Here is a 13,306-nt window from a genome sequence, read left to right as displayed (position 1 = left end):
AGCTGGAACGGTGTGCTACCCACGTATGTGAAAGTCACGGCGTGGCGCAGGGACAGATTCCGAGAGGTGCACAACTCATACTTACCTGGCGGGGGAGATACCATGATCACGAAGGTGGTTCACCCAGGGCGAGGCTCGGCCATTGCACTTCGGTCATGCTGACCCCTGCGAATTCCCCAAATGTGGGAATCTCGACCGCATAATTTCTGTTAGTGGGGGACTGCGTTCGCGCTCTCCCCTGATGTTGCTGTGAAAAAGCAGAATGTACTCGATGGCGCCGTGGCGCCTATAGACCGTGAAGCGGGCGTAAATGTAAGAAAAGTGCGTAAAATCCACAGAAACAACTTTGCTGCAGGTCAGTCGCATTGCAACGGCATATGGCAAGTCCTTTTAAAATGTAATGGGTTGCCCGCATTTTTAAATTGCAAGTGAGTGTAACTCATTTAACCAGGGTGACGCGACTTCGTCAGGGTTTTCAATGCTGCGGCCGGTGCGAGAAACGAGCTGTTGACTTCCCTGTCTAAAACAACACGGCGACTGTTTCGCCCCATCTCTTTCCACTCCGTAGCATTTTCTTACTTTTTTCAGAGGGGGCGGCTACTGCCATTTGTAAAGCCATAAGTGATCGCACAAGGTTTGCAAAACATTACATTTGCATACATTTTCCCAATATTTTATCAGGCAAGCCGTTTTACCCAAAGCGACGTGCAATAAGTGATTGCCGAAGGTCGTTGCAAGAACTACAGAACGTACGTCCGACAAAGTTCAATTCTCATAAAGAATCAGCTACCCCGAGCCATTAACATAGCCAGTTCAATCCGTAAGCAGAAGCCCAATGTACATTGCGAAGCCTGGCATCGCAGTCACGTCAGGCACAGCGGATTTAACTAGGAATAATTCTAATTCAGATATATGAAAATACCATTTTCACTAGCCAAAACGGAATTACAGACGTCATAAATAGCTGATCATTCGGTATGTGCGACGATTCGAATGGCCATACTTGTGATGTCATTATGGATATCTTTAAAGTTATTGTGACAAGTGAAAGCATGTTTTCAGATGTCTTGATTCATCCTTCTTACTCGTCAGTTTCAAATTGCAGTTATCTTGAATTGTCATTCTGACTAGTAACATTGTAATTTCGCCCAATTCGAATGAGTTTGTCGATAACTGAAATGCAATTACGGATTGTGGAGCGAGGCTATTGAATGTTAGGAGGGCTTGCCATGACGGCCAGTATTTAAACGGCTTTGGCTGCGACTTTCTTCGCTTACGGCCACACCACCCTGAAAACGCCCGATCTCGTCTGATCTCGGAAGCTAAGCAGGGTCGGGCCTGGTTAGTACTTGGATGGGAGACCGCCTGGGAATACCAGGTGCAGTAAGCTTTTACTTAGGTGCTTACATATATATATATATTTTTTTTTTTTGCGTTGTCACACTAGGGGGCGATCTCTCACACGATTTAAGCTGGAATACCGGAACTGTGCAAAGTAAAATAAAACATCAACATGTCTTAGATATCTAGTCACAGTTCAAAGCTATTGGCGTCAGCACGCTTCGGTTTCTGTCAAAAGCGTTTTTTGTTGTTTCAGAATGAGAGAGAAGGGGGGTATTTCAGAAAACAGGCTTACCGAGTCGACTCTGCTCTGTAACTGCGCCGAGTCAATACCAGGAAGAACTGTATCCACTTCAGTCCATGTTCCTGATTCGCGAGGGCTGCCGGGTTTTCCTCGGTACACTTAGCCGGCTAACCCTGCGTCCTGATACGGGCCCAGGAGTTCGCTTAACTGTGCATTTTTGCGTTCCCCATGCGTTCATTTGCGAATTACGTGTGTGCATACTCGATGAAAAAGAAGGAAGAACTAATGTTAATGGCCTCTCACCAGGGAATGCTGCGTAGGGGAATTCCGTTTACCACTCGCTCTGTCCTGTGTGGATGCTTCTGAGAATGTGTAGGCTACTGCGAGGCACAGAGGGAAATATATATATCCCTCTGTGCCTCGCAGTAGCCTACACATTCTCAGAAGCATCCATACACGACAGAGCGTATACTATTACATAAAAATGCAACTTAAAAAAAAAAAAAAAAAAAAAATATATATATATATATATATATATATATATTATATATATTTTTTTTTATTTTTTTTTAAAGTTGCATTTTATGTAATAGTATAAATATTAAGGAGAGCCAGCATTCTGTCACAGGTAGTGAGATCGGACAGTTCGCTCGCCGTCATTGTGCGCCTTGGAGAGCTGCGCAGCTGGAACGGTGTGCTACCCACGTATGTGAAAGTCACGGCGTGGCGCAGGGACAGATTCCGAGAGGTGCACAACTCATACTTACCTGGCGGGGGAGATACCATGATCACGAAGGTGGTTCACCCAGGGCGAGGCTCGGCCATTGCACTTCGGTCATGCTGACCCCTGCGAATTCCCCAAATGTGGGAATCTCGACCGCATAATTTCTGTTAGTGGGGGACTGCGTTCGCGCTCTCCCTGATGTTGCTGTGAAAAAGCAGAATGTACTCGATGGCGCCGTGGCGCCTATAGACCGTGAAGCGGGCGTAAATGTAAGAAAAGTGCGTAAATCCACAGAAACAACTTTGCTGCAGGTCAGTCGCATTGCAACGGCATATGGCAAGTCCTTTTAAAATGTAATGGGTTGCCCGCATTTTAAATTGCAAGTGAGTGTAACTCATTTAACCAGGGTGACGCGACTTCGTCAGGGTTTTCAATGCTGCGGCCGGTGCGAGAAACGAGCTGTTGACTTCCCTGTCTAAAACAACACGGCGACTGTTTCGCCCCATCTCTTTCCACTCCGTAGCATTTTCTTACTTTTTCAGAGGGGGCGGCTACTGCCATTTGTAAAGCCATAAGTGATCGCACAAGGTTTGCAAAACATTACATTTGCATACATTTTCCCAATATTTTATCAGGCAAGCCGTTTTACCCAAAGCGACGTGCAATAAGTGATTGCCGAAGGTCGTTGCAAGAACTACAGAACGTACGTCCGACAAAGTTCAATTCTCATAAAGAATCAGCTACCCGAGCCATTAACATAGCCAGTTCAATCCGTAAGCAGAAGCCCAATGTACATTGCGAAGCCTGGCATCGCAGTCACGTCAGGCACAGCGGATTTAACTAGGAATAATTCTAATTCAGATATATGAAAATACCATTTTCACTAGCCAAAACGGAATTACAGACGTCATAAATAGCTGATCATTCGGTATGTGCGACGATTCGAATGGCCATACTTGTGATGTCATTATGGATATCTTTAAAGTTATTGTGACAAGTGAAAGCATGTTTTCAGATGTCTTGATTCATCCTTCTTACTCGTCAGTTTCAAATTGCAGTTATCTTGAATTGTCATTCTGACTAGTAACATTGTAATTTCGCCCAATTCGAATGAGTTTGTCGATAACTGAAATGCATTACGGATTGTGGAGCGAGGCTATTGAATGTTAGGAGGGCTTGCCATGACGGCCAGTATTTAAACGGCTTTGGCTGCGACTTTCTTCGCTTACGGCCACACCACCCTGAAAACGCCCGATCTCGTCTGATCTCGGAAGCTAAGCAGGGTCGGGCCTGGTTAGTACTTGGATGGGAGACCGCCTGGGAATACCAGGTGCAGTAAGCTTTTACTTAGGTGCTTACATATATATATATATTTTTTTTTTTGCGTTGTCACACTAGGGGGCGATCTCTCACACGATTTAAGCTGGAATACCGGAACTGTGCAAAGTAAAATAAAACATCAACATGTCTTAGATATCTAGCCATAGTTCAAAGCTATTGGCGTCAGCACGCTTCGGTTTCTGTCAAAAGCGTTTTTTGTTTTTCTTGTCAGAATGAGAGAGAAGGGGGGTATTTCAGAAAACAGGCTTACCGAGTCGACTCTGCTCTGTAACTGCGCCGAGTCAATACCAGGAAGAACTGTATCCACTTCAGTCCATGTTCCTGATTCGCGAGGGCTGCCGGGTTTTCCTCGGTACACTTAGCCGGCTAACCCTGCGTCCTGATACGGGGCCCAGGAGTTCGCTTAACTGTGCATTTTTGCGTTCCCCATGCGTTCATTTGCGAATTACGTGTGTGCATACTCGATGAAAAAGAAGGAAGAACTAATGTTAATGGCCTCTCACCAGGGAATGCTGCGTAGGGGAATTCCGTTTACCACTCGCTCTGTCCTGTGTGGATGCTTCTGAGAATGTGTAGGCTACTGCGAGGCACAGAGGGAAATATATATATCCCTCTGTGCCTCGCAGTAGCCTACACATTCTCAGAAGCATCCATACACGACAGAGCGTATACTATTACGTAAAAATGCAACTTAAAAAAAAAAAAAAAAAAAAAAATATATATAATATATATTTATATATATTATTATTATTTTTTTTTTTTAAAGTTGCATTTTTATGTAATAGTATAAATATTAAGGAGAGCCAGCATTCTGTCACAGGTAGTGAGATCGGACAGTTCGCTCGCCGTCATTGTGCGCCTTGGAGAGCTGCGCAGCTGGAACGGTGTGCTACCCACGTATGTGAAAGTCACGGCGTGGCGCAGGGACAGATTCCGAGAGGTGCACAACTCATACTTACCTGGCGGGGGAGATACCATGATCACGAAGGTGGTTCACCCAGGGCGAGGCTCGGCCATTGCACTTCGGTCATGCTGACCCCTGCGAATTCCCCAAATGTGGGAATCTCGACCGCATAATTTCTGTTAGTGGGGGACTGCGTTCGCGCTCTCCCCTGATGTTGCTGTGAAAAAGCAGAATGTACTCGATGGCGCCGTGGCGCCTATAGACCGTGAAGCGGGCGTAAATGTAAGAAAAGTGCGTAAAATCCACAGAAACAACTTGCTGCAGGTCAGTCGCATTGCAACGGCATATGGCAAGTCCTTTTAAAATGTAATGGGTTGCCCGCATTTTTAAATTGCAAGTGAGTGTAACTCATTTAACCAGGGTGACGCGACTTCGTCAGGGTTTTCAATGCTGCGGCCGGTGCGAGAAACGAGCTGTTGACTTCCCTGTCTAAAACAACACGGCGACTGTTTCGCCCCATCTCTTTCCACTCCGTAGCATTTTCTTACTTTTTTCAGAGGGGGCGGCTACTGCCATTTGTAAAGCCATAAGTGATCGCACAAGGTTTGCAAAACATTACATTTGCATACATTTTCCCAATATTTTATCAGGCAAGCCGTTTTAGCCAAAGCGACGTGCAATAAGTGATTGCCGAAGGTCGTTGCAAGAACTACAGAACGTACGTCCGACAAAGTTCAATTCTCATAAAGAATCAGCTACCCCGAGCCATTAACATAGCCAGTTCAATCCGTAAGCAGAAGCCCAATGTACATTGCGAAGCCTGGCATCGCAGTCACGTCAGGCACAGCGGATTTAACTAGGAATAATTCTAATTCAGATATATGAAAATACCATTTTCACTAGCCAAAACGGAATTACAGACGTCATAAATAGCTGATCATTCGGTATGTGCGACGATTCGAATGGCCATACTTGTGATGTCATTATGGATATCTTTAAAGTTATTGTGACAAGTGAAAGCATGTTTTCAGATGTCTTGATTCATCCTTCTTACTCGTCAGTTTCAAATTGCAGTTATCTTGAATTGTCATTCTGACTAGTAACATTGTAATTTCGCCCAATTCGAATGAGTTTGTCGATAACTGAAATGCAATTACGGATTGTGGAGCGAGGCTATTGAATGTTAGGAGGGCTTGCCATGACGGCCAGTATTTAAACGGCTTTGGCTGCGACTTTCTTCGCTTACGGCCACACCACCCTGAAAACGCCCGATCTCGTCTGATCTCGGAAGCTAAGCAGGGTCGGGCCTGGTTAGTACTTGGATGGGAGACCGCCTGGGAATACCAGGTGCAGTAAGCTTTTACTTAGGTGCTTACATATATATATTTTTTTTTTTTTTTGCGTTGTCACACTAGGGGGCGATCTCTCACACGATTTAAGCTGGAATACCGGAACTGTGCAAAGTAAAATAAAACATCAACATGTCTTAGATATCTAGCCATAGTTCAAAGCTATTGGCGTCAGCACGCTTCGGTTTCTGTCAAAAGCGTTTTTTGTTTTTCTTGTTTCAGAATGAGAGAGAAGGGGGGTATTTCAGAAAACAGGCTTACCGAGTCGACTCTGCTCTGTAACTGCGCCGAGTCAATACCAGGAAGAACTGTATCCACTTCAGTCCATGTTCCTGATTCGCGAGGGCTGCCGGGTTTTCCTCGGTACACTTAGCCGGCTAACCCTGCGTCCTGATACGGGGCCCAGGAGTTCGCTTAACTGTGCATTTTTGCGTTCCCCATGCGTTCATTTGCGAATTACGTGTGTGCATACTCGATGAAAAAGAAGGAAGAACTAATGTTAATGGCCTCTCACCAGGGAATGCTGCGTAGGGGAATTCCGTTTACCACTCGCTCTGTCCTGTGTGGATGCTTCTGAGAATGTGTAGGCTACTGCGAGGCACAGAGGGAAATATATATATCCCTCTGTGCCTCGCAGTAGCCTACACATTCTCAGAAGCATCCATACACGACAGAGCGTATACTATTACATAAAAATGCAACTTAAAAAAAAAAAAAAAAAAAAAATAATATAAATATATATATATTATATTTATTTTTTTTAATTTTTTTTAAAGTTGCATTTTTATGTAATAGTATAAATATTAAGGAGAGCCAGCATTCTGTCACAGGTAGTGAGATCGGACAGTTCGCTCGCCGTCATTGTGCGCCTTGGAGAGCTGCGCAGCTGGAACGGTGTGCTACCCACGTATGTGAAAGTCACGGCGTGGCGCAGGGACAGATTCCGAGAGGTGCACAACTCATACTTACCTGGCGGGGGAGATACCATGATCACGAAGGTGGTTCACCCAGGGCGAGGCTCGGCCATTGCACTTCGGTCATGCTGACCCCTGCGAATTCCCCAAATGTGGGAATCTCGACCGCATAATTTCTGTTAGTGGGGGACTGCGTTCGCGCTCTCCCTGATGTTGCTGTGAAAAAGCAGAATGTACTCGATGGCGCCGTGGCGCCTATAGACCGTGAAGCGGGCGTAAATGTAAGAAAAGTGCGTAAAATCCACAGAAACAACTTTGCTGCAGGTCAGTCGCATTGCAACGGCATATGGCAAGTCCTTTTAAAATGTAATGGGTTGCCCGCATTTTTAAATTGCAAGTGAGTGTAACTCATTTAACCAGGGTGACGCGACTTCGTCAGGGTTTTCAATGCTGCGGCCGGTGCGAGAAACGAGCTGTTGACTTCCCTGTCTAAAACAACACGGCGACTGTTTCGCCCCATCTCTTTCCACTCCGTAGCATTTTCTTACTTTTTTCAGAGGGGGCGGCTACTGCCATTTGTAAAGCCATAAGTGATCGCACAAGGTTTGCAAAACATTACATTTGCATACATTTTCCCAATATTTATCAGGCAAGCCGTTTACCCAAAGCGACGTGCAATAAGTGATTGCCGAAGGTCGTTGCAAGAACTACAGAACGTACGTCCGACAAAGTTCAATTCTCATAAAGAATCAGCTACCCCGAGCCATTAACATAGCCAGTTCAATCCGTAAGCAGAAGCCCAATGTACATTGCGAAGCCTGGCATCGCAGTCACGTCAGGCACAGCGGATTTAACTAGGAATAATTCTAATTCAGATATATGAAAATACCATTTTCACTAGCCAAAACGGAATTACAGACGTCATAAATAGCTGATCATTCGGTATGTGCGACGATTCGAATGGCCATACTTGTGATGTCATTATGGATATCTTTAAAGTTATTGTGACAAGTGAAAGCATGTTTTCAGATGTCTTGATTCATCCTTCTTACTCGTCAGTTTCAAATTGCAGTTATCTGAATTGTCATTCTGACTAGTAACATTGTAATTTCGCCCAATTCGAATGAGTTTGTCGATAACTGAAATGCAATTACGGATTGTGGAGCGAGGCTATTGAATGTTAGGAGGGCTTGCCATGACGGCCAGTATTTAAACGGCTTTGGCTGCGACTTTCTTCGCTTACGGCCACACCACCCTGAAAACGCCCGATCTCGTCTGATCTCGGAAGCTAAGCAGGGTCGGGCCTGGTTAGTACTTGGATGGGAGACCGCCTGGGAATACCAGGTGCAGTAAGCTTTTACTTAGGTGCTTACATATATATATATTTTTTTTTTTTGCGTTGTCACACTAGGGGGCGATCTCTCACACGATTTAAGCTGGAATACCGGAACTGTGCAAAGTAAAATAAAACATCAACATGTCTTAGATATCTAGCCATAGTTCAAAGCTATTGGCGTCAGCACGCTTCGGTTTCTGTCAAAAGCGTTTTTTGTTTTTCTTGTTTCAGAATGAGAGAGAAGGGGGGTATTTCAGAAAACAGGCTTACCGAGTCGACTCTGCTCTGTAACTGCGCCGAGTCAATACCAGGAAGAACTGTATCCACTTCAGTCCATGTTCCTGATTCGCGAGGGCTGCCGGGTTTTCCTCGGTACACTTAGCCGGCTAACCCTGCGTCCTGATACGGGGCCCAGGAGTTCGCTTAACTGTGCATTTTTGCGTTCCCCATGCGTTCATTTGCGAATTACGTGTGTGCATACTCGATGAAAAAGAAGGAAGAACTAATGTTAATGGCCTCTCACCAGGGAATGCTGCGTAGGGGAATTCCGTTTACCACTCGCTCTGTCCTGTGTGGATGCTTCTGAGAATGTGTAGGCTACTGCGAGGCACAGAGGGAAATATATATATCCCTCTGTGCCTCGCAGTAGCCTACACATTCTCAGAAGCATCCATACACGACAGAGCGTATACTATTACATAAAAATGCAACTTAAAAAAAAAAAATAATAATAATAATAATATATATTTATATATATTATTTTTTTTATTTTTTTTTAAAGTTGCATTTTTATGTAATAGTATAAATATTAAGGAGAGCCAGCATTCTGTCACAGGTAGTGAGATCGGACAGTTCGCTCGCCGTCATTGTGCGCCTTGGAGAGCTGCGCAGCTGGAACGGTGTGCTACCCACGTATGTGAAAGTCACGGCGTGGCGCAGGGACAGATTCCGAGAGGTGCACAACTCATACTTACCTGGCGGGGGAGATACCATGATCACGAAGGTGGTTCACCCAGGGCGAGGCTCGGCCATTGCACTTCGGTCATGCTGACCCCTGCGAATTCCCCAAATGTGGGAATCTCGACCGCATAATTTCTGTTAGTGGGGGACTGCGTTCGCGCTCTCCCCTGATGTTGCTGTGAAAAAGCAGAATGTACTCGATGGCGCCGTGGCGCCTATAGACCGTGAAGCGGGCGTAAATGTAAGAAAAGTGCGTAAAATCCACAGAAACAACTTTGCTGCAGGTCAGTCGCATTGCAACGGCATATGGCAAGTCCTTTTAAAATGTAATGGGTTGCCCGCATTTTTAAATTGCAAGTGAGTGTAACTCATTTAACCAGGGTGACGCGACTTCGTCAGGGTTTTCAATGCTGCGGCCGGTGCGAGAAACGAGCTGTTGACTTCCCTGTCTAAAACAACACGGCGACTGTTTCGCCCCATCTCTTTCCACTCCGTAGCATTTTCTTACTTTTTTCAGAGGGGGCGGCTACTGCCATTTGTAAAGCCATAAGTGATCGCACAAGGTTTGCAAAACATTACATTTGCATACATTTTCCCAATATTTTATCAGGCAAGCCGTTTTACCCAAAGCGACGTGCAATAAGTGATTGCCGAAGGTCGTTGCAAGAACTACAGAACGTACGTCCGACAAAGTTCAATTCTCATAAAGAATCAGCTACCCCGAGCCATTAACATAGCCAGTTCAATCCGTAAGCAGAAGCCCAATGTACATTGCGAAGCCTGGCATCGCAGTCACGTCAGGCACAGCGGATTTAACTAGGAATAATTCTAATTCAGATATATGAAAATACCATTTCACTAGCCAAAACGGAATTACAGACGTCATAAATAGCTGATCATTCGGTATGTGCGACGATTCGAATGGCCATACTTGTGATGTCATTATGGATATCTTTAAAGTTATTGTGACAAGTGAAAGCATGTTTTCAGATGTCTTGATTCATCCTTCTTACTCGTCAGTTTCAAATTGCAGTTATCTTGAATTGTCATTCTGACTAGTAACATTGTAATTTCGCCCAATTCGAATGAGTTTGTCGATAACTGAAATGCAATTACGGATTGTGGAGCGAGGCTATTGAATGTTAGGAGGGCTTGCCATGACGGCCAGTATTTAAACGGCTTTGGCTGCGACTTTCTTCGCTTACGGCCACACCACCCTGAAAACGCCCGATCTCGTCTGATCTCGGAAGCTAAGCAGGGTCGGGCCTGGTTAGTACTTGGATGGGAGACCGCCTGGGAATACCAGGTGCAGTAAGCTTTTACTTAGGTGCTTACATATATATATATATTTTTTTTTTTGCGTTGTCACACTAGGGGGCGATCTCTCACACGATTTAAGCTGGAATACCGGAACTGTGCAAAGTAAAATAAAACATCAACATGTCTTAGATATCTAGCCATGTTCAAAGCTATTGGCGTCAGCACGCTTCGGTTTCTGTCAAAAGCGTTTTTTGTTTTTGTTTCAGAATGAGAGAGAAGGGGGGTATTTCAGAAAACAGGCTTACCGAGTCGACTCTGCTCTGTAACTGCGCCGAGTCAATACCAGGAAGAACTGTATCCACTTCAGTCCATGTTCCTGATTCGCGAGGGCTGCCGGGTTTTCCTCGGTACACTTAGCCGGCTAACCCTGCGTCCTGATACGGGGCCCAGGAGTTCGCTTAACTGTGCATTTTTGCGTTCCCCATGCGTTCATTTGCGAATTACGTGTGTGCATACTCGATGAAAAAGAAGGAAGAAACTAATGTTAATGGCCTCTCACCAGGGAATGCTGCGTAGGGGAATTCCGTTTACCACTCGCTCTGTCCTGTGTGGATGCTTCTGAGAATGTGTAGGCTACTGCGAGGCACAGAGGGAAATATATATATCCCTCTGTGCCTCGCAGTAGCCTACACATTCTCAGAAGCATCCATACACGACAGAGCGTATACTATTACATAAAAATGCAACTTAAAAAAAAAAAAAAAAAAAAAAAATTATATATATATATATATATATATATATATATTTTTTTTTATTTTTTTTTAAAGTTGCATTTTTATGTAATAGTATAAATATTAAGGAGAGCCAGCATTCTGTCACAGGTAGTGAGATCGGACAGTTCGCTCGCCGTCATTGTGCGCCTTGGAGAGCTGCGCAGCTGGAACGGTGTGCTACCCACGTATGTGAAAGTCACGGCGTGGCGCAGGGACAGATTCCGAGAGGTGCACAACTCATACTTACCTGGCGGGGGAGATACCATGATCACGAAGGTGGTTCACCCAGGGCGAGGCTCGGCCATTGCACTTCGGTCATGCTGACCCCTGCGAATTCCCCAAATGTGGGAATCTCGACCGCATAATTTCTGTTAGTGGGGGACTGCGTTCGCGCTCTCCCCTGATGTTGCTGTGAAAAAGCAGAATGTACTCGATGGCGCCGTGGCGCCTATAGACCGTGAAGCGGGCGTAAATGTAAGAAAAGTGCGTAAAATCCACAGAAACAACTTTGCTGCAGGTCAGTCGCATTGCAACGGCATATGGCAAGTCCTTTTAAAATGTAATGGGTTGCCCGCATTTTTAAATTGCAAGTGAGTGTAACTCATTTAACCAGGGTGACGCGACTTCGTCAGGGTTTTCAATGCTGCGGCCGGTGCGAGAAACGAGCTGTTGACTTCCCTGTCTAAAACAACACGGCGACTGTTTCGCCCCATCTCTTTCCACTCCGTAGCATTTTCTTACTTTTTTCAGAGGGGGCGGCTACTGCCATTTGTAAAGCCATAAGTGATCGCACAAGGTTTGCAAAACATTACATTTGCATACATTTTCCCAATATTTTATCAGGCAAGCCGTTTTACCCAAAGCGACGTGCAATAAGTGATTGCCGAAGGTCGTTGCAAGAACTACAGAACGTACGTCCGACAAAGTTCAATTCTCATAAAGAATCAGCTACCCCGAGCCATTAACATAGCCAGTTCAATCCGTAAGCAGAAGCCCAATGTACATTGCGAAGCCTGGCATCGCAGTCACGTCAGGCACAGCGGATTTAACTAGGAATAATTCTAATTCAGATATATGAAAATACCATTTTCACTAGCCAAAACGGAATTACAGACGTCATAAATAGCTGATCATTCGGTATGTGCGACGATTCGAATGGCCATACTTGTGATGTCATTATGGATATCTTTAAAGTTATTGTGACAAGTGAAAGCATGTTTTCAGATGTCTTGATTCATCCTTCTTACTCGTCAGTTTCAAATTGCAGTTATCTTGAATTGTCATTCTGACTAGTAACATTGTAATTTCGCCCAATTCGAATGAGTTTGTCGATAACTGAAATGCAATTACGGATTGTGGAGCGAGGCTATTGAATGTTAGGAGGGCTTGCCATGACGGCCAGTATTTAAACGGCTTTGGCTGCGACTTTCTTCGCTTACGGCCACACCACCCTGAAAACGCCCGATCTCGTCTGATCTCGGAAGCTAAGCAGGGTCGGGCCTGGTTAGTACTTGGATGGGAGACCGCCTGGGAATACCAGGTGCAGTAAGCTTTTACTTAGGTGCTTACATATATATATATATTTTTTTTTTTTTTGCGTTGTCACACTAGGGGGCGATCTCTCACACGATTTAAGCTGGAATACCGGAACTGTGCAAAGTAAAATAAAACATCAACATGTCTTAGATATCTAGCCACAGTTCAAAGCTATTGGCGTCAGCACGCTTCGGTTTCTGTCAAAAGCGTTTTTTGTTTTTGTTGTTTCAGAATGAGAGAGAAGGGGGGTATTTCAGAAAACAGGCTTACCGAGTCGACTCTGCTCTGTAACTGCGCCGAGTCAATACCAGGAAGAACTGTATCCACTTCAGTCCATGTTCCTGATTCGCGAGGGCTGCCGGGTTTTCCTCGGTACACTTAGCCGGCTAACCCTGCGTCCTGATACGGGGCCCAGGAGTTCGCTTAACTGTGCATTTTTGCGTTCCCCATGCGTTCATTTGCGAATTACGTGTGTGCATACTCGATGAAAAAGAAGGAAGAACTAATGTTAATGGCCTCTCACCAGGGAATGCTGCGTAGGGGAATTCCGTTTACCACTCGCTCTGTCCTGTGTGGATGCTTCTGAGAATGTGTAGGCTACTGCGAGGCACAGAGGGAAATATT

The 13,306-nt window shown here is 45.1% G+C and overlaps 12 non-coding genes across 12 annotated transcripts; all 12 read left to right on the top strand.

Annotated features, from left to right (window-relative positions):
• The first annotated feature begins 77 nt into the window (after window positions 1-77).
• On the top strand, window positions 78-241 carry LOC135246556 (U1 spliceosomal RNA). Its single transcript, XR_010327762.1, has one exon. It is a non-coding gene; the product is annotated as a U1 spliceosomal RNA (small nuclear RNA).
• A 1,030-nt stretch (window positions 242-1,271) lies between these two features.
• LOC135246552 (5S ribosomal RNA) lies at window positions 1,272-1,390 on the top strand. The gene has a single exon (XR_010327757.1). It is a non-coding gene; the product is annotated as a 5S ribosomal RNA (ribosomal RNA).
• A 954-nt stretch (window positions 1,391-2,344) lies between these two features.
• Window positions 2,345-2,508, top strand: LOC135246558 (U1 spliceosomal RNA). The gene has a single exon (XR_010327765.1). It is a non-coding gene; the product is annotated as a U1 spliceosomal RNA (small nuclear RNA).
• Window positions 2,509-3,532: 1,024 nt separating this feature from the next.
• Window positions 3,533-3,651, top strand: LOC135246563 (5S ribosomal RNA). The gene has a single exon (XR_010327769.1). It is a non-coding gene; the product is annotated as a 5S ribosomal RNA (ribosomal RNA).
• A 950-nt stretch (window positions 3,652-4,601) lies between these two features.
• On the top strand, window positions 4,602-4,765 carry LOC135246555 (U1 spliceosomal RNA). Its single transcript, XR_010327761.1, has one exon. It is a non-coding gene; the product is annotated as a U1 spliceosomal RNA (small nuclear RNA).
• A 1,029-nt stretch (window positions 4,766-5,794) lies between these two features.
• Window positions 5,795-5,913, top strand: LOC135246562 (5S ribosomal RNA). The gene has a single exon (XR_010327768.1). It is a non-coding gene; the product is annotated as a 5S ribosomal RNA (ribosomal RNA).
• Window positions 5,914-6,864: 951 nt separating this feature from the next.
• LOC135246557 (U1 spliceosomal RNA) lies at window positions 6,865-7,028 on the top strand. The gene has a single exon (XR_010327763.1). It is a non-coding gene; the product is annotated as a U1 spliceosomal RNA (small nuclear RNA).
• Window positions 7,029-8,054: 1,026 nt separating this feature from the next.
• LOC135246561 (5S ribosomal RNA) lies at window positions 8,055-8,173 on the top strand. The gene has a single exon (XR_010327767.1). It is a non-coding gene; the product is annotated as a 5S ribosomal RNA (ribosomal RNA).
• A 946-nt stretch (window positions 8,174-9,119) lies between these two features.
• Window positions 9,120-9,283, top strand: LOC135246554 (U1 spliceosomal RNA). The gene has a single exon (XR_010327760.1). It is a non-coding gene; the product is annotated as a U1 spliceosomal RNA (small nuclear RNA).
• Window positions 9,284-10,312: 1,029 nt separating this feature from the next.
• On the top strand, window positions 10,313-10,431 carry LOC135246560 (5S ribosomal RNA). The gene has a single exon (XR_010327766.1). It is a non-coding gene; the product is annotated as a 5S ribosomal RNA (ribosomal RNA).
• Window positions 10,432-11,385: 954 nt separating this feature from the next.
• On the top strand, window positions 11,386-11,549 carry LOC135246553 (U1 spliceosomal RNA). Its single transcript, XR_010327759.1, has one exon. It is a non-coding gene; the product is annotated as a U1 spliceosomal RNA (small nuclear RNA).
• A 1,030-nt stretch (window positions 11,550-12,579) lies between these two features.
• LOC135246551 (5S ribosomal RNA) lies at window positions 12,580-12,698 on the top strand. Its single transcript, XR_010327756.1, has one exon. It is a non-coding gene; the product is annotated as a 5S ribosomal RNA (ribosomal RNA).
• The last annotated feature ends 608 nt before the right edge of the window (window positions 12,699-13,306 follow it).

Source organism: Anguilla rostrata, unplaced genomic scaffold (assembly GCF_018555375.3).
Source record: "Anguilla rostrata isolate EN2019 unplaced genomic scaffold, ASM1855537v3 scaf0497, whole genome shotgun sequence".
NCBI lineage: Eukaryota > Metazoa > Chordata > Actinopteri > Anguilliformes > Anguillidae > Anguilla > Anguilla rostrata.
The sequence above is the reverse complement of the archived record's forward strand: the minus strand, read 5'-3'. Positions and strand labels throughout refer to the sequence as shown.